Source organism: Hirundo rustica, chromosome 1 (genome assembly GCF_015227805.2).
Source record: "Hirundo rustica isolate bHirRus1 chromosome 1, bHirRus1.pri.v3, whole genome shotgun sequence".
In the NCBI taxonomy this organism is placed as follows: Eukaryota; Metazoa; Chordata; class Aves; order Passeriformes; family Hirundinidae; genus Hirundo; species Hirundo rustica.
Genome location: NC_053450.1, coordinates 66,404,053 through 66,427,771, shown reverse-complemented (window position 1 = coordinate 66,427,771; position 23,719 = coordinate 66,404,053).

Sequence of the window (23,719 nt, the reverse complement as noted above, 5' to 3'; positions counted from 1 at the left end):
AAACCCTTCTATGATTACATAAAATGTGTGTGCACATACAGATTTTTAGAACTTAATCTGCCAAATTTGGGAGGAATTCCTTCATGTCAACAAAAGACTCCTTGCTGTCAGAATCGTGGACCTGCTAAAGCATCTCAAAAAATATTTACAAGTAGGGAGTTTGTGTGATTGCTTTTAATTAGCAATTCCTTATCTTAATTCTTCTCAAAAAGGCAAAATTATGATCAGTTCATCCAGAGGCAGAAACTCATATGGAAAGCTTCATCTCAAATAATTACATCTCAAATAATTACATTCTGGCACAGTTTTAACAGAAGCAGGATCTCTATAAGAAAAATATTTGGCAATCTAAGCAGTGGACACTCTGCCTTATAGATAGATCTGCATGTGCAAGCACAGAATAAACTTCTCTCTACTTCCAGAGACACTAAAGTTCTAACCACCATCCTTATCTTGTTCACAAGACATTTAAAAACATAAACCAACAATGAACTTTCAAAAAAACAAACAACCAACCAACAAAAACCTCTAAGCGACTTAAAGTATGTTCACATCATCACAAAACACCAGTTTAAGTGAACACAGACTGGGAGTGTGAATACACACAGGCAGTGAATGTTCCCAGCAGTTAGACAGTAAATTGTCTGGCCAAAGTAATTTATGTGCTTGCACAGTCTTCATGGATGTTATCCTCCTCCCACACTTTGGCTGACATTTCTGAAAGTGCTTACATTTACTTACTAGCATGTATGAAGCAAGTCATGTGCTGATTCATGAAATGTGCATCATGAAACATTTGTTAAATAGAGTGGAAGGATGCCGGAAAAAATTGATGCTGGGGATATGCCTACAATGTTGCACTTACACCTAAAGAGTGAAAGTTGCACCAGGCTGTAAAAAAGTATTTCCAAGGGAAAGAGTGAAAGTACAATCGACTCAGCCATTTAAATTTCAATACATTAAAACAAGTAGCTGGGAAATTACTTTGTGTGTACATATATTAAAAAATTAAGTAATCATTTTTATATCTACTTTGATTATCTGAGCAGTAGTATAATGAATATGTATTTACATGAATATTGGCCATTCTGTTAATGACAAGTGCTCATCTCAAATTATCACTTTGGCATAGTCTTCCTTTACTGCTCCTTATGGCAGCTGAAAAGTTTCCTCTTATCAATAATATATAATGATTGTAAGTGATGAAAGAGGAAGACATATTGCTGGAACTGACAATTTTTTTTTTTTTTTCATTCACCTATAACAGTTATTTCCCCACTCCAGGACATACCTTTTTTAATCTCAAAAAGTATGATTCATAGGAAAGAAGTGTCAAATAATTTTTGCTTTGTCTAAAATTTGCAAATGTTTTACATTTAGCAATTAACCCTGAAAAAACATATTTAAATGAATCTTATTTAAATCAACCCAGTATATATACTTAATATAGCTGCACAAGAGAAGCAACATGGTACTATGTTAATATCTTGTAAAACATATTTCGTTCCTTTCAGAATTACCACTCCCTGAAGTAAAACAGGAGTCCATTTTAAGTTCTGCATCATTTGAATTTGAGATGGAGCATTGAAGAAAGCTGCTTTAATTGAAGCTTAAAAGATATGGAATTGAGCCTTTAGGGAGTGTTGGGCACTTTTCTTGTCGTTCTGGTTGATTGATTTGCATGATGTGGGTGGGGAATGTTGTTGATCAGGCTGTCCATTTTAATTTTGTACTGGTTGTGTCAGCTTTAAAGTGAGGGGCGAGCATACAAGCTTTAGTACAGGCACTGAGCTGCAGGCCAGAATAAGTAAAAAAGCACTATATACACTGTTGAAAAGTGTGATATTTAAGTCAACTCAGAATATCATATGCTGTAATATATTATTTTTAGTCTCATATTGAGTAAGTGCCTTCTCTTTTTTCTTTTCCTGATTCATATGCATATAAACAAGGTGGAATGAAAGTCCTTAAACCTAACATATCACTGTCCTGGTTTCTTGAGAAGTACTGTTCTGAATTTAGCAGACAACCAACAAGCCTTAATGATGAGACTTGAGATGTCCCCTAAAGGAAACAAACAAACAAACAAACAAACAAACAAACAAACCCCAGAAATAAAACAACAACAACAACAACAAAAACCCACCAAAACCACCACCCCTAAAGCTTATTTTTCTTTTCTGATTTACATTGCAAGGTATGCCAAATTTGGCTGTCATCATGTGTCTTACCACTGCCTGATATCCTATAAAATCACTCTACTTAAGAGAGTCTGGAGCAGCCTCCAAATTTGTTGTTATATCCACACCTATTGCAAACAGACTTCTTTTTTAAAAAGGCAGAACTTTGCACTTCCAAATTATTTGTGAACCATTACCATTTCTACCCAGGATATTTAAGTGGGCAACCTTTCCTACTGCTTTGCTTATGATACTGCTGTGACCATTGTGAAAATCGAAAGCACCTTCCAACAGATGGCACACAGGCCAATTTGAGCCAGTAGTGCTTCCACGTTACTTGGTGTCCTATAAGAATGGAAAAAAAAAGCCTTCCCTTTTGCCTGTGTTGTCATACAATGGTGTTCATTAACAGTCAAAAATGAGGAAAAAACCCTGTCACCAAAAAACCAGATCTCTCTTCCCACCCACTCTCCACCCCATGCCAAGGAAACTATGTTTCAGGAGATGAGTAATAGAGAAGCTTTTTTTTTTTTTTTTTTTCCCTAAAGGTTACAATCAACACAAAACCATAAAACCTTAACTATACTTCTGTTAAGAGGTTCTTAATGAAATGTGCAAATGCCTCAACATTTTTGTATTCAGCACAATTCAGTCCACTAGCACATGGGGTTATAATGTACCTAAGGGGAGAAGACAAAGAATTAGGTCTGGAGTCTGGGGAAGTCAGAAACTTGACTAGACTAATTGATTTTTCAGGATGATGTTTTAAAAACCTATACAGTGAAAATACTAATGAGTTCATTTTTTGGAGGAATGAGAAGAAGATCTAAATTTAACTATGAACTTTCAGTAACTATGAGGTATTTGACTCCAGGTATTTGGGATATAAAGCAGCTGGAGAGGTTATTGTCCTATGAGCCCTCCAAACATGTCTCAGGTATGTCTGACCCTATTTGTTGTGACAGGCACAAAAAAAGCAGAGTGTATGAGAGAACTTAAAAGCTGAATGTTCTAGCATTGAATGTATACATAACCAGCTCTGGAGCAAAATCATACATTAAGCTCTTGGGCCGCTTCAACAGAGTACATAGGGAAAGTTTTCCAGTTCATGTTGTGTTGGAGAACTGCCAACACACTGAATCAGGAGTGCTGGGTCACTGTCTTCGGCAGAGAGATGCCGGTGTGAGGGGTTGGAAGTGCTCCCTACACAAGTACCTGTCAAATCTCACATCTCTGCCTCAGGTGCTCCAGAGAGGCACTTCTGTTCACTTGGGATTTGTTTCCACGAGTGTGCTCTTGTGTGTAAGTAGGATTTTTGTCCCTGATTTCTGGATTCTAATCAGGACCAGGTGTTCTCCAAGCTGTGGTTTCACAGCCCTGTTACTGCAAATGTCAGTGTGGGCAGGAGTGGAACTCAAGGGACTGTGCATTGGCAACCCCAGGCACAACCCCAAGATCTACAGTTTGTTGTCCAGTAAACATTAAGGGTTGCAATGCAGGAGTTTCAGATTTAGTCCAAATCCCACTCTAGATTTTCTAAATACCCATGTTGTACCTGACTCTTCATGCTATTCACCCTTATTAACTAACTCTCTTAAGCTGATGCTCTGAAAAGACTGTCATCATTCTGTGGATTACACACATAGAGAAGAATTGAAAGAGATCAACTGAAATGTGTTAAAATAATTCAGATTTATAATTCTGACCTCCTGGCAAAGTCCTCAATTACAACATCCCATTTAATTTTGGTACATTACATATTCCTTGTCACAAAGCTGTCTTTCTGGAGGTTACTGAACTGTGTTTAAATATTTGCCACTTTTGAGAGGAAACATAACCTGATTTTTTTTTCTTTGTTACAAAACAATTTCTTGAGTTCAACATGATTTCTCAAAAGTTAAACTTTGAGGCAGCATAAAGCTATCCAGAAAATGTTTAGTTTTCTTCTCCCTGAATCACCTTGTGAAGGAATTTGCAGTGAAGCTAATGTCCTTGCAAGGCAAAAATAGGAAAACAGCCTTTTAGGTGCTACTTTAGGTACTTGGATTGACTCTTTCCTGTCCAGAGTAAATAGGAACAAAATTTATTATCCAGGTCCCAGCACTGCAGTCAAGTGCTCTCATTTCTAATTATTCCAAGCAGAGTGAGACGTGTTTTGCCCACAGTGACCAGGCGCCTAAGCAACCTTTAGAACTGCTTTAGTTAGAGGAAGAAGTCGAATCATTATCTCCTACTTTCCTAGCAAAATATGAATGCCAGTATCTCTAGATTAGACATGTGGTAATAGTGGCACCTAATGGCTCTGAAATCCTCAGGAGGGTGGATGAGGATATGCTGGTTTTTAAAGGCTCACCTATAGGTGTTTTGCCATTTTATTTGGAAAGGTAGGAACAATACAAGGATTTTGAATGCCACTAGGCACCTAGTTCCACTGGGATCTGCAGTCTTTGATGCTGAGATGCATGTGGAACCTGTGTGGAGCTAGTTTGCTGATGTGAAGAGTTTGTGTACCCTTGGTTAAGGGCACACAAACAAGCAAATAATAATAACAACAATAAATAAAAAATATATAGCACTGTCACGTGTTCTTCCTTTCCTGCCTTTCACTCCATGTGGAATTTTTATAATTCTTGAATTACAGTATGACATAATCACCAACATTTCCTCTGCCAGCACTATATCTCTGTAAAGCCTGATAGCCAACAGAAACTGTTTTCAAAGCAGAGCTGATCTCATTGCTGATGCTTGTCCATAAAGATGTTTTGGCATGATAAGATTCTGTATAAACTGATGTGTTTGTTATTGAAACAAACCTTAAGTTTTCATATCTATTCAAAAAGGAAAAGAAAAAAGATAGTAAGTTCTTTACTGGATGGGAATGGCAAAGTAAAAGGATTTTGGAAATTTTCTAGTCACTGAAAGACTATTACAAGTATGGAAAGAAACAAATTAAGCTGATAAGAGTAGGATAGTTGGCCTTTATCAAATGATTCCTGACGCTTCTCCTCCAAACCTTTCTTTATGAGTCAATAGCTCCAAGTAGAACACACTGAACACTGCTGTAACCTGGTATGCTGCTGTCTGGAAATTTCAGATTAGACTCTTAAAAATTGTCAAAGAATAGACCACAAAATAAAGGGGTAGGGAGGGGAAGGGGAGGGGAGGTGGCAGTGGTTGTTTACAGTGGGTTAGAGGCTGCTGTTCTGGTCAGAGAATTATTTGGAGCAAAATAGCTACAATTATAGATAGGGGATATAAATGGAAATTTGAATGAAATATATACAGTAATATGACCCACTAATGATTCCAAAAAAGGGCATAAGATGAATGAGTCACTGAGTTTTAAATATAGTTCCCTACTGCAATAGTTTTATCATCAAACAAGGCTCCACTTGAATCAAAGGAAAGTGAGGGCTATATGATGGGGTCCTACAGCTATGCCTCAGTGACAACAAAGGCAAAGGCTACACAAGTTGTTTCCATTATAAGCAATATAAGAGAGAAGCATTTGCAAAGGGGTGACTCAGACCAGAGGGCTTTCGGTTTGACTCTGATACAGTGGTTCAGATAAATGGGCTCATTATTTTCTATAGCCTGTGACCTTTCCTGATTCATAAATAGTAACATTTATTTTTCTGCACATTATTTATTTTAACACTGTTACTATTGATTTCACTGTATTTCATCATTTGTTCCAATTGTAAAGTTAGGCTGACTTACTAATATAAGATCAGCAGATTTCTAAAGGCAAAGAAAATAGCAAACTTGTGCTAGGATTTTAACAGCTGGGAACAGAAATAGTCTTTGACACTTTTTTTTTTTTAACTATGTGACACAATTTGTTTTTAAAGAACTGTGATGTATCTTACAGACACATGTCTGGCAAGGCATAGTCATTAGAGAGGTAAAACAAACATAATGACTTCTGCTTTGCTGGCCACCAGAACAGCACAGGCAAGGAAGTGAAGAATTTTACAAGGTCCTTTGGAAATATAAACCCAGAGACTATATTGCAAATGTTCTTCTTATCATTTGCAGTTCTGTCTCTGAAGGTCATTTCTAATTTCAGTCACAATTTGCGTGAAGTGGAAAAGTAATTCAGCTAGACTGCTAAAAGGTTTGTGGGTTTAAGGGAGCATGTATTGCTGTAAGAAACTTCTGAGTGCAAATATGCAAAAATGAGTCACACAACTTCAAGAGATTTTCTTTGCATATTTTAAAAAGTGAAAGGAAATTTCAAAATAATGATAAAAAAGGTAACCTATTTTTTTCCCATTTCCCCTCTCCTGCATCACATATACATATTTCTAAAGAGATGAGAATGAACTTCATTACCGCTCTGCTGCAAATGTCTGCAGAGACAAACTTAAACCATGATTTATTTCTCAGAATAAATAAAACAAACAGCAGCTTTCTTTCCCTGGAAATTTTGGCATCATTTGCTGATATGAAACCACAAAAAACCTCTGGTATTTAAAAGCTATTAGGACCCCAGTCCAGCCAGCCTTTCTCCTGTCCACACCTTGAACGAGTTTGCTTGCTCTCAGGAGTGAACACAGGCCCAGGGCACAAGGTTTGCCCCTTGGCAGGGTGACTGCTGTGCAGCATTGCCCAAGCTCATCCTGTCAGAGCAATAGAGCTCAGAGTTTAAGCTGCTCTTCAATCCCTGGTTTAGCACAAGCTCTTTATAAGCTCTCTGGTAGCTTGTTAATGGAACAGTTTACCTTGATTCAGTGGCACCAAAGAAGTAATTGAGGAGGAATATTTTAACTGTACCTGAATTTAACTTCTCCTGTGTTGCTATTCAGATCATGTTGCGTATATAACCTCACCTTGAAAACATATCTGTAAAGGTGGAAAGTAAAAGATAAAAAAGTAGATAAAAATAGTACAGAACTATAACAATATTGTGTGTAAGAGGATGCAGTTCTGGCTGATTTCTCCCTGTCAATAGCAAGACAACCGTTACATGCAATAATTTCTTTGAGTTAGCATGTTCCATAAATTCAATCTTGACAGGTGTGCTGACAAGCAGCATTACAGTTATAGACCATAAATCCATAAAAATAGTTTTTCCCATCTATTGTGAAATTCGGGAAGTGCAGCTCAAAGAAATGGAAGAGATATATCAGGCCTGAAGCAAATGCTGAAGAGCTTGTGATCTCCCCGCGCTTATTTATGTGATGAGTCCTGACAACAACATTGGCATTTCCTGCAAGTCACATTTGGCTGGGAGTCTGTGGAGGTTTGTGGCAGAGAGGGCAATGCACCCTTTAATCTGTAACCTGTGCATGCCTTTTAGGAGTTTCACAGGTCTGTCCAGGTATCCCTTGCAGTTAAATATCTCATTGTCTCTTCCACACACTGAGATAATCGCCACCGTGGAAGATGTGTGTGTTACGTGTTTATAAACTCATGAGAATCTAGTATTTTTAAAGGCATGCAGTTTCAAATAACTCACTTTCATAATATTCATAACTTAGTGTAGAAGTTAAGAGACACAAAAGATTTGAGGCCCATGCTAGAATAGGAGTATTTAGTACATAAACTATTTTGTAGGAGACCAACTGTAGAATGCTATTGCCATTTACTTTGCAATATCAAACTTCATGCAAAATTCGGTTGATACCCTCAGTACCAAGTGCCTAAATATAAATGGAACTAGCACAGATTTTCACATCAAAAGCATGCAAATGTTCAGAACTGGTTATTTACTTTTTATAGTTAAGACCTAGAAAAAAATCTTAAGTAAAATATTGGAGCTCTAATTTTTATGGACTTATTATAAGGAGCTTGGTAAGTTTTGTTAAAGAATTATTTGAAGAAATTTACAGTGGTAATCTATATAACACTGGAGCAAAACATGCCATTTTCATACGAAGGTAGATACTTCTGAAATATCTTTTGCATACTTTGTGTAACAAAGAGAACTTGTTTCAATATAATATTTCATGCTGAAAATAATATTTTGCCTGGGGTATAAAATATGAAGATTGATTTTCATTAAAAATTTTCAGTCAGGCAGGCCTTGGTATATATTAAAAATCAATAACCATTTTAATATCTTTTATTTCTATTCTAACAGAGGGAGTAGAAAAGAAGCCCCCTGGTGACAAAACTACTGTCTTTGTATTGAAATGGGTATTTTAAAAAATCACATTATGTACTTAGGGACTCTAAACTGCACATATCCAGGTGCTTTATTCTGTGCTCATAAAGAGTCCCATGGAATCAGAAGAGGACTGTTCATATGCATGAATTTAGAACAAGTTAAAACACATCTAAGCACTTGTAAGCTTAAGGGCTAGTTTAAAAAATTCATTAGGAACCATAATTTTATTGCCTTTATATTTCCAGTGAAAAGGTTATTTGGGGTGTGTGTGTGTGTGTGTGTGTGTGTATATATATATATATATATATATATAAAATAAGACAAAACTACTCTGTACCTCTACACATTCCAGGAAAGAAATGAAATGCAGGAAATAAAAATCACTGTCAGCCCAATTGTGCAAGGAGTTTTCTATAGGGCATGTTTTTTCAACAGCTTAAAGCCACTCCTCCAGATTGTATTTCAGGACAATATGAGAGTTTAGACTTTGGAAGCGACACCAGGGATCTAAGCACTGGAATGCGTCTGCCAGTTACTTCTGAGGACAACTTGAAAAGGATTAGTGCGACAAAATAAATTGAGCATGAACTCAAAAACTTGGTTAAGTTGAGTCACAGCAAAAATTTCTGTGATGCTGAGCGCCAGAGAAACCAGGCCTTTCTGTTTCATAATGGCACAAACTACTTTTTTAAACAGTCAACAGTGCTGTTTTCCGGTAGTGCTAAAATTCTTCCTTTACACAGAAGACATTTGTGATTTAGACCACCTTAAAATGTAGGTGGAGGACCATAGCTGCCCACACACTGTATTTTTAAATTTATTTTATCATTTGCAAAAATGCAACATGAGGAAATGGCTTGAAAAATAAGTAGCTTGAAAGGAAAAACATTGGCCCATAGATGAGTGGGGTTCCAGATATAAGTCTAGGGGTTTTTTGCTGAAAGGAAATGACCTTATAGTTAATATAAGATGGTATGGTCAACCAAATAAAACTTTCTATTCTGAAACTGCAACATGGGGGGTTTTTGAGCACGTGGAAAGGAGGGAAACACTTTTAGTACGGTCATACATTTAGCTAAGAATGAGCAAATAGATTATATTTAAAGAATGCTTTTTCTGGTTACTGGGAGTGAGGCTCAGAAACAAATCCCTTAAATCACTATTATTAGCCATCTCAGAGGAGAGAGATATTTTATCTGACTCTGTCCCAGTTTGAAGACCTCTCAGTAAGATGAAGAAATTGATGTAAAACTATATGAAACTCATTTGTCCTAATTTCTAGGGCCTACTAAAGAGATTCATATTGGAAGTCTAATCTAAAGAATGATGCTTTAGGGGGCTAGTCCCCTGCTCCCAAACATAAAGCTTTCTTCCTACCAGCTCTTCTCCTTTGCCATAGAGATGTTGTGATTTTATTTTATATTTCCAGTATAAATGAACGTCTATCATCTTAACAGAAGTTGGGAACATTTAAAATTCAAGATACAGTTTCTACATAATGGCAGAATTGTATTGAGGCACAGCTTACAAGCAGCACTTTCTTTTCTTGTTGCATTAATTCATTTGGCAACAACCTAGGTGTGGTCTCCTGGTTCAATTTACATTCAGTTATATGGCTAAAGAAAAAGATGTATTTTTTCTTCCTTTTTCAGACGTCATAACCTACCAGAAAATACTCTTCTTCAGAAAACTGCTGCCTATGTTTTCAGTACCCTGGAAAACTGATGGAAATTACCAGAAATATGTGTCACATAGGAAAAAACCAAACCAAACCAAAACAAAACACCTGTGTGAAATTGTAGTATAGCATTTCCTATAATGGCACCACAAACTCATGAAGACTTATGAAAAAAAAAATTTAAATGAAACAAATCCCATGGTGTCCTGAGTAGTTTTGAAAGAGTTTCAAGAGGGCCAGGAAAACCACTAGTCTTTAACAGCCAAAAATACTGTGGACTTCTGCCAACCTCATCTTTCTAGGTTTGTATCAGTCCATATTTTCCCTGTCTTTCTGCTGGCTACTTGTCTTCTTAGTACCTTAACTAAAGGGTAAGGATAAAGCCATACTTGTCTAGAAGGCCATACTGATGAGTCAGTATAAACTGCTCTCTTGGAGGCAAAAAATACCTTTCTTATGATGGAATCATGGAATCTTATTTAAATGGACAACTAGTACTTACAGCAATGTCCATGCTAAAAAATAATGGTGTGGATATTTGAGGCACAGAGGAGACAGCAGAGCTCAGGCATTACTATCCAGTCAAATGGATACGCTGTCCGAAGTTGCCACAAAGTTTACAGGTTTCTATTGGATTCTGAAGCACAAAACTCAAGAAAGCAGACTTTGTAGAGAGAAGTAAAATTTCATTACATGAACTGATAGACCAAGCATGCTGTGCTTGGACATAGAATTTCTGCAGTGTATCCCAGTAGTGTCTGTTGCATCTTTCTAAACAGAAAATGCATCGCTTCCATTTCTGACTGCATTGTAGGGATTTCAACAGGTCATTTACAGTGCCTCATGATTGAAAAGAACAGAATAAAGCTCCTGCTCAGACCTGCTCACTTTCTAGCACTATAAGTAAAGAACAGCACAATCTCACATTGGATGCAAAAGGAAATATCTGTTGAGTAAAGTCAACACTTGAACGGAAGAGAAGGTGTGAACAACAGTAGACAGATATCTGTGAGTAATTTTGTGCATGAATATGCTGGTTGTGGGAGAGGAGTGCTGCTTTGCAGGTGGGTAACTCATGGATGAGTCAGGAGCAACTCTGGTGACAAACCTGCAGGAAGTGTAATTCGCATAAACCCCCCACACTGAAACTGCCTTCGAAAGAATGTATGTCTGCAACACCAAATACTCAGACTGTCCACAGCCAATGAAAGTCTTCACAAATCAGAGAGCTGAGATCAGTCAGACTGCAAGAGCACAGCCTGTGAAAGTGGCCTCAAGTTACTGAAAGAAAGTCACAAATAAAATGATCATTCTCAGAAAGAGCAGGGGAAGGAAAAAAAAAAAAAAACCAAAAAAACCCACCCCACCCACAAAACAAAAAGCCTAAAAGAAAACAGCAACCCCCCATGCTCTCAGGTTCCTAGCGCTTCTGAGAGTTCATAAGGTTATGGAAATGCTGCTGCAGGTTTTGTTTCCTTTTTTTTCCCCCTCTAAAAAGGGAAGAGAGAATGACATAAAATTAGCCATAAAATTAGCTTTTAACCCGAAAAGGACTAATTCACCAGCATAACCGTAGGACTGCTTTCCCCCGTTGTGCGGGAGGAAGATGCTGATGTGCTCCTGCACAAGTCCTGTGCCGCCCTCTGGTGCCCGCGGCCCGTCTCCGCTTCCCGCGCCGGGAGCGGGGCAGGGCGGGGCGCAGGGCGAAGGGAAAAATGCCACTGCTGCGGAAAGCGCCGATCCTGCCCGTGCTGCTCTGTTCACCTTGGGTGGTACTTACACAGGCTTGCACCTCCGGGGAGACGCATTCCTTCGTTTGCTGGAGGTGTGCCCTTTACTTGAACCCGGACCTGGGTGTCCCCGGTAATCCCGCAGTTTCCTCTTTTCCGGAGCAAAGCAGTTTTTTTATGTAGCTCCAGATTTGCAGCTCTCTGTAGAAATGCCCCGGACTTGAAGCTTTCAATCAAGCAAGAAACTGTAAACTGGAAGTTTGGAACTCTGAGCAAGCAGAGCCTTTTCTGCATTCAATAACGCCTTTGGAAGAGACCCACGCTGCTGTTCGCCTTGCAGGGCAGCCGACCAGCCTTAGTCATGGGCCAGGAACCTGTTTACACCAGGTTGCAGCATGGTAATAACAATTTACGACTTCTGGAAATGAAGGGGTTTTGATTTGGGTGGTTTTTTGTTTTTGTTGTAAACGATGTGACATTAGCTGTAAAGAAAACAGTGGAATTCCCAGCTGTATTAGCCGTGGTAAACTGAGCAGAGAGTTTGTTGTTGCTGATGCTCCTGTGGTTTCTGGTGTGTTGACACTGAAATCATGTGCAGTAATAGCCAAAATAGTTAAACACAAAATACAAATCTCCTGTCTAAGGATCCCATCCCGTAACTCCGTTTGTCCTCTCTCAAATCCTTTCTGATGTGTATTGCAAACCCTCCCACTACACAGTTCTTTTTCAATGTAATTTTCAAAAGTTTTGCCTTTTTCTTTTCAGAAAGCAGCTTAACATTTTCCAAGGATGCTCCCAAAACCTCTGCTTCTCTTTTGCTACTTATCTTTGTTACGATGATACGCTTTTATAAGTGTTTGAGCCTTACAATGTAAATCAAATTAGATTCTCTGCAGAGAGGAAGCAATGTAAATTAAGATGAGGGCTTGAGAGACATGTTGGCTGCTGGAGGTCCTTGGCTGTTCAGCAGCCAGCAGAGCTCAAAACTGAAACTGAACAGGGGAGATGAGTTAACATTAGAGAAGGGAGCCAAAAGCTCTGAAAGAAAGAGAGGGAGCAAGAGTGTGACCACTCTTATCATGTGGCATGTTCCCGTCTGTGTCTGTCATGATGGGAGGAGGTGCATTATTGAGCAAGCCACGCTGTTTCTCATTGCCTATAATTACAGATACACCCATAACTGCACACACAAGCTTATCACAAAGAGGATTTCACCTCCCTTTGGACATGAGCAATGCTACTATAGTTTCTGTCAAAGGCAGTACATTTATGCAGGTGGAATTTGGTAGAATTCTCCAGAAAGCTGTAAAGTCTTAGTTTTGGTCTTCTATCTACAGTGGTAATCTTGTCTAAATTATGCAGTACTTTAGCTCAGATGCAAGTTCTGGGTCATCTTGTGTAATAGTGACCCTCTCCACTCTCAGGAATCCCACAATGATAGCAGTATTTTTGGAAACATATGGTCATAACAGGAAGTTATACACCCAATAATCCTGTCTCCATCTCACTACTCTTTGTACACACACAGAGTCTAAGGATAAAGAGCAGCTCATAATCACATAGAGATCACCTGTGTTTGGACAGTGCCACACAGCACCACATGCACTGAGACTGCAAGGCCAGCTGTCATTCCATCTACTTTGCTGGTAGGTCTGAGGATTTACCTCCCCTGCAGCCCTGAGGGGGTTCACATGCTAGACCCAAACAAGGCATATTTACCAACCAACCAACCAACCAACCAACCAACCAACCAACCAACCAACCAACCAACCAACCAACCAACCAACCAACCATCAGTTCCTGCATAAGATGAGAGCAGAAATTTTAAGACCTGCAAGTTGTAATTGCTTATGACTTACTTCTGGTGAAGCCTGGACCTGTCCTACATGCCCATAGCCAATGTCCATAGCTGTCATTTTTCTAGCCAAGAGCTAAATTCCTAGCTTTCCCCAACTGCTAACTCGGTCCTTGGACCTCCCCTTGGCATTTCCTACTGTGATAACCATTTGGCTCCTTGATGAAGCTGTCAGTGTGCATAAGGACTTGCTGGACTGGGGGCTTAGGGTCCAATCCATTTCTTCACTGAAGGGAAGAGGAAACTTCTTCCTGACATTGCTAGAAGTTTAAAGGGCCTACCCAGATCTAACTACAACAAAATGAGGGAGACTACACCCCACATTTTCTTTCACAGATTTCATACCTCCCTGGCACTGGATAAAGAAGTAGCTCTCCTTCACCTCTAAGCAATAATAATTTAAAAAAGTGATATTTAATGAAACACATATGGATCAGCAAAGCATATCAACAGGCTTGGTCAATTATTTATAACACTTACTGATATTTTCCAGTTTTATTTTCACACTTCCCTAAGATAATGAATGGGAACACGGTAAATACATGCACAAATTTTCAACCGAGGTGTGTTGCATTAGTTTAATATGGGTTTTAAACATGCTTTCATGAACAGTTTGAAGGTTGCTACTCCACTGACTTCTAAATTTTATGCTCAAGATCAGTTTTATGTTCCTCTAGTTTATTCTGAGGCAACAGTAATTACTCCTATTTTTAGCAACAGTTTTGAAATTAACGTTTATTTGATGCTGAATCTTCCATTTGTTTCCAATATAGGAATAAGATTTTCCCCACATGCAGTTGCCTGCATTAAACCTTAATTAAAAAAACGGAAGAACAGATCTTTGAGAATTCAGTTAACATTTGCTAGCACTTCATTAACTAATGCCAAATGCAGGAAGGAAGCAAACATTTCATTCTTTAAGAAAATTAATGAATGTTAGAGCATTTTTATATGGAAAAAATAACATAGGAAACATTATCACAGGCAGAAAGTGTATTATTCCATTCTGATACTAGAGAAGGAGAGGGAAAGCAAAATCTTAACTTCAATTTTGACCAGCTCATGCCGTTACCGCTGTTGTTTTACAGTAAAATTTGCATTGTAGTTGTTTCCAACAGCAACAACAACAAAAGAAAATGAGGGTCTGGGTTACCCTTTGCTTTCCCTGGCTGTAGCAAGCACTGCCCGTGGTGGGGGTGATTTTGGCTCTGCCTGCTCGCACCGTGCTTGCAGACCCAGCGAGGTGCTGGGGTGTGCTGGCTGGCGTGGCCACACTGTGCTTGTTGCTGCTGTAGCTGAGCTCTGAGTGACCTGCGTGGATGCAGCCAGCCCTGGCTGCTCAGAGCTGTGAGGATTTTATCCACAGTGTCGTCTAGGGAGTCATGGTGCAGATAACCCAGTACTGGGAAGTGAGTGCCAGCCTCTGAATAGCTATGATCTCCAGAGAAAAAACCGAGCAACCTTCCTCTGCGCCCAGTCACCGCTATCAACCAGCAGCCGACTGCGACCCTTGTTGACCACAACTGTGTTGAAATCCAATGTCAAGCGCTGCTGTGATGGCTGTGCCTCCATGGTGATCCCTGCCTTCCCACTGGCCTTGGGACTGGAGACTGGGCTGTGAACTGCCCTGCACACATGTAGAGCAATACACCCGTATATATCTCATCATCTGCGTGCAACTGCTTGTGAAGCTGAAATACCAATAACCACACTATCCAAAGCAGAACTATAGTGAGTATTGAATATATAATGCTTCTCAGGATAAATAAATCTTGTGAATTACAGAGAGCTCCAATAGCAGAGGCTGTTAGGTTCAGAAAGGAAGAGGGGTGTAAATGCCATGGCCTTTTAGGGACTGCATGCCTGAAGGAAGATGCCATCACAATGTTCTGTCCTTTACTTCTTTTCTCTTAGAGCTTTCCTGAACCTCAGTGCTTTTATGCTTAGCTGAAAGGGAAATCCACAAGAACATCATACACTGGGTTCCCCAAACTCATAAGGCTGTAATGCTCTCTGACTGTGTTTCAGGATCAAAAGACAGTACCTTTTATCTCATCACCCCAATATATGGCCTGATGAGAGTACGTGCACTTCATTTCAAGGGCTTTAACTTTTCCTAGTTTGTTATGGTGCTAAGTATGTTTTAATCACAGCAATAAACAAAATGTCCAGCATCTTGTGATAAAAATCCCAAAACTACTGCTATGGAAGTTGGACCTTAAAATTAATCAGGGTAGGATTTAATTTTTAATTGCATTTTTCTTGCACAACTTTCAGTAATCTGCTGATATTTGTATTGGTAAAGAAATGTTCACAGTGTGCAGTTGCTCAGCTGGATTCCTATATGATCTTAAGAAAAACAAAAACTGGAGATAATAATTATCTATAAGCATCTGAAACAGATGGATCCAGGCTCTTCTTAGCAGTGCTGAGCAATAAGACAAGAGGCAATGGACAGAAAATAACACTCAGGAAGTCCCACCTGAATATGAGGAAGAACTTCTTTACCGTGCAGGTGACTGAGCAAGGTGCCCAGAGAGGCTGTGGCGTCCCCCATACTGGAGATACACACAAGCCATGTGGATGAAATTCTGTGCAATGCTCCTGAGCACAGAGATTGGACCAGATGACCCATTGTGGTCCCTTCCAACCTGACCCATTCTGAGATTCTCGGAAATAGCACCCTGAGAAAGGCTGGTCACTGGAGAAATGCCTCTCTGCCTGGCTAATCTGTAACTTAGCCACTGGAAATACTCACACTAGGGAAGGCAGAGCATCACTGAATGCTGCCTGCTACTTCACACACAGCCTTGTGGGCACTCCTGATGGTGATTGGAAGCTATGGCTTGGTGTGGACTTGCCCAATCCTGTGTATTAGGGACACATTCTCTTCAGGCTGGGTGGGTCTCCTGAAGATTTACACTTGTTGTTAAACAGTAATCTATGTGAATTTGAAGAGTCTCTTTGGAGGAGAACGATGATTTAGGAGCAGTACAGAGATAGCGTAACCCTGTGGCTTTTTCATCTCTAAGACAACTGGAACATACAAACTGATGGCACAAGCAGCAGGAAACTGGCATTTAGCCCTGTACCAGATCCTGTCCCGGAAGAAAAAGGACATTTCTAAAGGTATAAACCTTTGCATGGCCAACCGGCAAGGAAGCCTGTTCCTCCTGCTCTGCGCCCACCTGGGCCCTGGTGCTGGAAATAACAAGTGGGAAATGGTGTATGAAGTGCACTCCAGGGCATGATAGCTCTGAAAACTCCAGCATTTCGCCAGGAAAAGAGGGAAGGGAGGGGGCAGAACACACCTTCAGTTTTTACCTTTTCTGTGTGCCTTGATCCACAGGAAGAACTGATGTGAAATAGTAGGGGAGACTTTAAAGAACAGCTATTCTTTCTTTTAAAAATAGATGCATTTATTTACACAATGAATCCAACACCAGTTCAGTGACAACTGCAACATTACCAATGGTCCAAAAGGTAAAGCCACAGCTTAGACTGGATGTACAGCTAACATAATGCATGAAAACTTTATTAGAGACAGTGATAATTGAAGTGGCTTCATCTTATATGATATGTGGAAAGAAAACCTAGTGACAGAGCCACTGGGAAAGAAAGAGCAAAAGAAAGTTAGTAATCTTCACTTTGAGACTGTGTTTTGGGTTTTGTTTTTTTTCAGGTTTCTGCCTCAAATTAAAATTGATTAATGAAGTTCTTCACCGTGGACAGTAGGTAGATTACTGTAAGGATTACATTTGTCTTTAATGAAGTGAATCTTACTCCAATTGCTCCTACTCAAGGATATTCTAATAAATGAAGTCTTGCATCCTAATGAGTTTCAAGCATATTAGAACGTTGTGAATAAATAAAAAAATCCAAAAATAATTTTTAATTATACAGGGATTTTTCCCCGAAGTGAATCCATCTCAGACAGAAAGGTGGCTTTAAATACCTGGTGGTTTAAGAAGAATGATTTCCAAAGGGAGTATTAGAAAATGAATCTTTTACAGATGCAACACTCATGGCACCAATCAATTAATGAGGCTGGGAATCAGCACAACTTTAGTACAGAAATAGATGAAAAGCTATTAAAACACAAGCACTTTAATTAGAAAATCTGATTTTTTTTCTTCTTGGTTATACAAGAGTAAAGTCAAAATTAAACTTTGGGTTATAAAAACTTCCTGAAAAATAATCTTTTCTATCTGCACAATTAAGACTATGAGATGAAACATATCTTAGGCAAGAATCCCTTAGTTATTGTGATGTATCAAACAACCACTGAAATAACTGGAGCTATACTGATAAATCCCAGCTGAGCGCCTGAACCATCTAAGTTTCTGCACAGAAGAGAACTTCAGTTTGACACCTGCCTATTCTATGGATATTTCACAACCCATGTGGCTTCACTTGATAATAAAATGAGCCAAATTCAAATTTTTCAGACATTGTCCTTGCTAACCTGCTAATCTCAGTTATCCTGTTCTCTGCTTCTGATTTCTGCATTTAATAACAAGTCTGATCATCTCAGCTGAGTTAAATAGCTCAGGGGGTTTTGATGCAGTAGCTAATCCATCTTTGTGCAGCCATGCAGAAATATCACCGACAACTACCATGGAATTCACACCTCAGCAACAAGCCAACTAAAGCTGTGAGAGTGGGTAAAGTGCCTCTGAACTCATGTCCATAGGGCATAAATCCAGGCTGGAAAATCCAACCAGACTTCCATCTGAGTGGGAGGAGGCATGGTTAATTTGATTAGAAAGTGGCTAAGGTGCCCATTCCTGCTACCACTGCTAAAATAATAGTAGGTGAGGGCAAAAAATGGAGATGACACATTTGCAAGCAATCTAAAAAGAAGCAGTCCTCAAATTTACCTGTTCCACAACCTTCCAATGCCTTTACAACAAGGGATGTGGGTTTTCTTATGACTGTTTTCCCAACAATAGAAAATGACTTGATGTCAACTTCTGTTTTTGAATGGCACGGACTGAGTTGGGTGGAGGAGGAAGGAGCCAGCCAAGAGGAAATTTGAGGCTTTTTTGTTTCTCACTGTAAGCAGGTATGCATTGACTGTACTGCTTCCAAAGGCGTGTGCTGCAACTCAGCTTTAATAATAGCTCACAAAAATGTGGCTAAACCTGTATAAAACACAAGATGTAGTCATAGCACCCTGTAGGACAGCACCCATTATAGTGCAACCTTGAGATGTCTAAGTAGTAAATCCTCTGCCCTCTGCAAGTCCACCACATTTACAACCTATTTGTCCCCAAAGTCCTCGGTCTCAGAATGAACCTATCTAATAAAGGCAACAGAAATCAGGGTCATGGTATTTTCCAATAAAATATTTTTAGTGGAAAATTCCATTTCTGAGAACTGAAATGGTTCTCCAAAATGTAACTGTTGAAGAACAAGGAAATAAGACATCCTTAGAAGGTGGGCTCTGGTGCTCCCACATCTTGTAATGCTTGTAATTACTTGTGGGTTTTTCAGTCAGATTCCTAAACAGCCTTGCCACATGCAGTGAAAAATAATCCCCAAGGTTTCTGCTGCAGAAACAAGAGGCTGGTAACCCTGAGGTTTTATCTCAACTGAGCCTTAGCTTTAGACTCTGCAATACGGGGCTGGAAAGCCTCAAATCCCTGTTGATTCAGAGGTTTCCAGACTCATCTCACAGCTGATCCCTCCTCTTATTGGATCTTAAAAGCCATGTGGCAGCAGTGGAAAATGAACTTTCAAACTCAATTTTATTCCTAAACAAAAGATTTTAATTGTTTCCAAAACTTTTTGTTGTTGTTGTTGTTCATTTCTGGTTTTTTGTTGTTGTTTCTTTGGGGTTTTTTGGGGAGGTTTTTTTGTGTTTTGGTTTTGTTTGGTTGGTTTTGGGGGTATTGTTTGGTTTTTTTTGGGGGGGGAGTTTTGTTGTTTTTTGAGGTTTTTTTTGTTTGTTTGTTTTGTTCTGCCACTGTGGATCATTTAGAACTTTTTTTTTGTCTCTCTATTTGTCCTTACTCAGAATATTTGGATTCCCAATTAAAAAAAAAAAAAAAAAAAAAAGGCAAAGTATAATTTTCACCAGATTTAATCAAAGTTCAAAAATAGAAAGAAACAAGGAAAAAACTTCCAAACCTGTAGTACAATCCCCTACTTGGGAAAGCTGTGGAGCTTCCCATCCTAACAGCAAAATTGCATCATTGGTTAGAAAGAGCAACACTCAGAATGATTTAGCATTGAAAATACAGATGAACAGAAGAGCTATGGCCTCTGTCATCATCATCAGAAAACAAAGAGTTGATCCCATTACTTACATAGATAAAGGTTTGTATTTCCCTGCTTTTTATTTAAGTGATTTTTTTTTGAATCTTGGCCAGTGAATAAAGAAATTAGTTGAGATTTCAGATTATGTGAAAAGAATGAAAAAACCCACAGTTTAAAAAAAAATAATTGAAATGTTTTCACCAAACAAACTCAAATTATGCCTATTTATTCCAATTCACTAAATTTTTAGTTTGTAATATTGTGGAGGATGAAAGACTTTGGTCTGGTGTCTTAAGAAAATAAGGATTATACTATCATTCTCTCAGTGTGACTCTTCTTGCCTGTCCTCCTTTCTTCCCACAGCCCCAAAAGGTTTTGAATCTAGTTTTGATGAAATGTGTCAGAATGTTCTACAATTCTTACTGTCTCAGCAAAGTAGACTTGTGAGTGAAGTTGGAAAAGAAACACTATTAACAGACCATTAGGGGTATAAGAACAAACATAAATCTTATTAAACATGGGAGAATTTGCACCAGAATTTCTCACTATGGTCCCACCACTTGCAAATCAGCTCATTAACTGTGTTGAGGAATTCAGTTTTCCATGTGATGGTCTTCTGGCTGAATGCACAAGGCGAATCCAAGTTTTAAAGAAACAAGAAACAGCAAAATAGAGACAAGGATAAGGCTCTGAAGAAACAGTATGGAAGACAAATATTCAGGAATTGCCTTCAGCTAGGAATGTCTAAAAGAATGTTTTCTTCCCACATTTTATCACAGTGAAAAAAAAAAAAAAAAAAAAAAAAAAGAGAGAAAGATCCCAAAGTATTGTTATTGAATCTAGAAATCTACTGAGGTTGAATGATCTGTGAGAACTATGGAAAAGTTTGAAGTGCAAAAAGGCAGCCCCTTGAAAGAGAAGAAAAAGCCTCCTCATGACACAGAACATTGCTCCTCCCAGACAGTGATGGAGATCTAGGTTGAAAAGAACAAACATGTGCTTTCAAGGAAGTATTCAGAGATAGAACTCTGGACCCATTTCATCCTTTTTTATAATGTATTATGGCTGCAAATAGAAGAATCAGTTATGTTTTGAAAAAACTCTTCACAGGTTATTACTTAATCACTTATATATCTTCCCTAGGATTGGTCTTAAACTTCCAAGTGCACCTGGGTTTTGCCATGAGCTGGATAGGGAGGGTATGGCAATACTGGGATCCCACTAGGACTGGTTGCACTAGGGGATCATACAGCCTAAGAGAGAGAAAGAATGAAGTTCACACTTGAGAAGGGTTGAAAGAAGAGTTATAAAAAAAACCAGGTTGTACTGCAAGCCTGAGGGAAACATGGTGTAAAGCTGAAAGCTATTTAAAAAGCAAAAAACCCCAAACTGGAAAAATAGTCTTTGAATGATTGACAGAGGAAACAAGACATTTTTTGGAGCAGCTTCTGGTGAGTTCTCACCTCACTGTTTTCTCTTCAAAACAAAATTCTCCACTGTAAGTAGTTCTTACCCAGGTTTGCTACCTGGGTGTACTAATCAGAGGGGTTAGGGGGTCGTACAGAGGCAGGTGACAGTATGATTGCCTGTGCAAGGCGACAAAAACAGCCAGGGTGTATTGAGTGCTCTGTAGCAACTGCCCCATGACAGCAATCATGAGCATCATAGTAAGCAAAAGCAGGATAAACTGGTCTGCAATTACCAAGAGGGTTAATTCACTCCTTTTAACATAAACATAGATCTAAAATGAGATTATATTACATCAGAAACAAGGCAAAGTTTGAGGATATTTGCTGAAAATTGGCCTAATGATTCTTTTGTCATTGTAATTCACACCTTTCGCCTTGCTAATATCCAGCAATTGCAAATTGGCATACTACCAGAAAATGAAAGTAGTATCTTTCACCTGTCCTGTTTACTTTATCTGTACTTTCCATTACTTTCTTAGGTACTTTTCAGATATGATGGACTTTCCTTTAAAAGCTGCCAGTCATTTCCAATTTGTAACCACTGTGCAGCCAGCTACCTGCAGTTTGTTTTTAAAACAGGAGCCTTTTTTCTGGCTAAGCTAATGGCATCAAAGTACCTGTGGAACTCTGTGCATTTTACAGTCCCTGTCTGACAGCAGATCACACCAAAAGAAATCATTACTCCTTAACATGTCCTACACCCACCCAGGACACACGGCCTACAGGCATTTTGTTGAAGACAACAAACAAACTCACGAGGACAATTTCTGGAGGTACTCGACATTATCAAAGCTTTTCTAAAGCTGGCACAGAGCCAGTGGCCTGCCCCTGTCTTTGCAGAGACACAGAAAAGAGCCCGAGCCGTGAGCTGGCCGCCCATGTACGGAACACCACAGGAGGGGTCTCCAGCCGTGAACACCTGCAGTGCGGGACGGGGAGAGCACGGGGTGGGCAGTAGGTGTGGTGGCGTGCAGATGAAACCCTGGAGAGGCGAGGAAGGAAGGCAGCTCAAGCTGTTTTGGAGGTGGTGTTGCTGAGCTGGGCCCCAGCTGCTGGCCTCGCCTGGTCCCCTCCCACAGCAGACAACCCAGAGCCCTGTGGAAGCTGTTATCACCTGCCACCATGAATTACTCGCAGGATTTCTCCTCCCTTTAGTCCTCCAGCAGATGTCTTGTGGCTCGGATTCAGGAAAATCACTACACCCACCTTGGACACAGTAGACAGATCTTCCAGTGGCGCTAGAAGCAAGAAAGGAATTTGCCATGCCCATATAAAGACAAACTTTCCATGTACCCAGAGTCACACGGACTGCAGGGTTAGGAATGGCCCTGTTTCAATTAACACAGGCAGGCTGTCCTGAGGGTGACAGTAACATCTTCTACACCAATTCATCTTTATATTCTACAGTTTGTTATTTTTAAGTATTCCTTTCCAGAAGAATCATCAGAGAGGAGAGGAGTCCCCTTTGCCAGGAAGCTTCTTCTCTCAAGATTCCAGTTCCATGAATCAGATTTCTGTTTAACTCATTCTTTCTGGCACAAAGTGCAGCAGATTCATTCCATGCAGACAAGTAACAGCAGAAAAGGATGCAAGCACCTTTCGGGGGAAATAAGCTGGCATAAGAAGGGAAGAAGCTAGTATCTCGAGTCCTATTTGATAGCTGTCTTTTCTTCAAGCACACAGAGCTTGACAAGTAGATGCACTCTGCTGGCTGTTTTTAACTTTCTTTCTCTTCCTTATCACTCTGTTAGGAATCAACACTCATGTTTTGTAAACACTTGCACCCCAGTTTAGGAAAGAACTGTGGCAGTGGGGGCAGCTGGAAGAATTTGCAGGAGTTTTGTTACAGTGTTGACATGCTCTCAGGAGATATAAAGGCATACTTGATTTAAGCAACATCTCACAGATCTGTGTTTCCTCCCTTGGAAAAGCAAGATTTAATCTGTTAGAAGGCTTGGTGGAAATGTTTTAAAAAATATGTGGTATGAAAATACCAAATTGTGAGTCTGAGATAAAAATACAGCCTTGGCTTTCCACTGACAGCCTGAGGTGCATGCTGTTTGCTTAATCACAGTGGCCAGTCTGGTGCATCTTTCCAGGTTTTCAATATTAGATTATCTGAGGATATAAAATCAAGTTAGCAGAATGAGTCAGCTGATAGATTATTGCCTACTGAAGAAAAAGCACAGGAATGTCATTATATTTGCCTACAAAGAACCACATGTACCTATGAGGTTGTAAAGATAATAAGCATGAACTCGATTACTGCTAATATGCTCTGCTTCCTGTCTCAGATATTTCTTTTATATATATTTTTTGTGAATATCTTGGAGTTGGCAAAATACTTCAGAGAAATTAAACTGCTTAATACTGTTTCATTGGTCTCATTAAAAATTCAAGCACTAATACCACAATAGCAATAAAAGTTATTGTT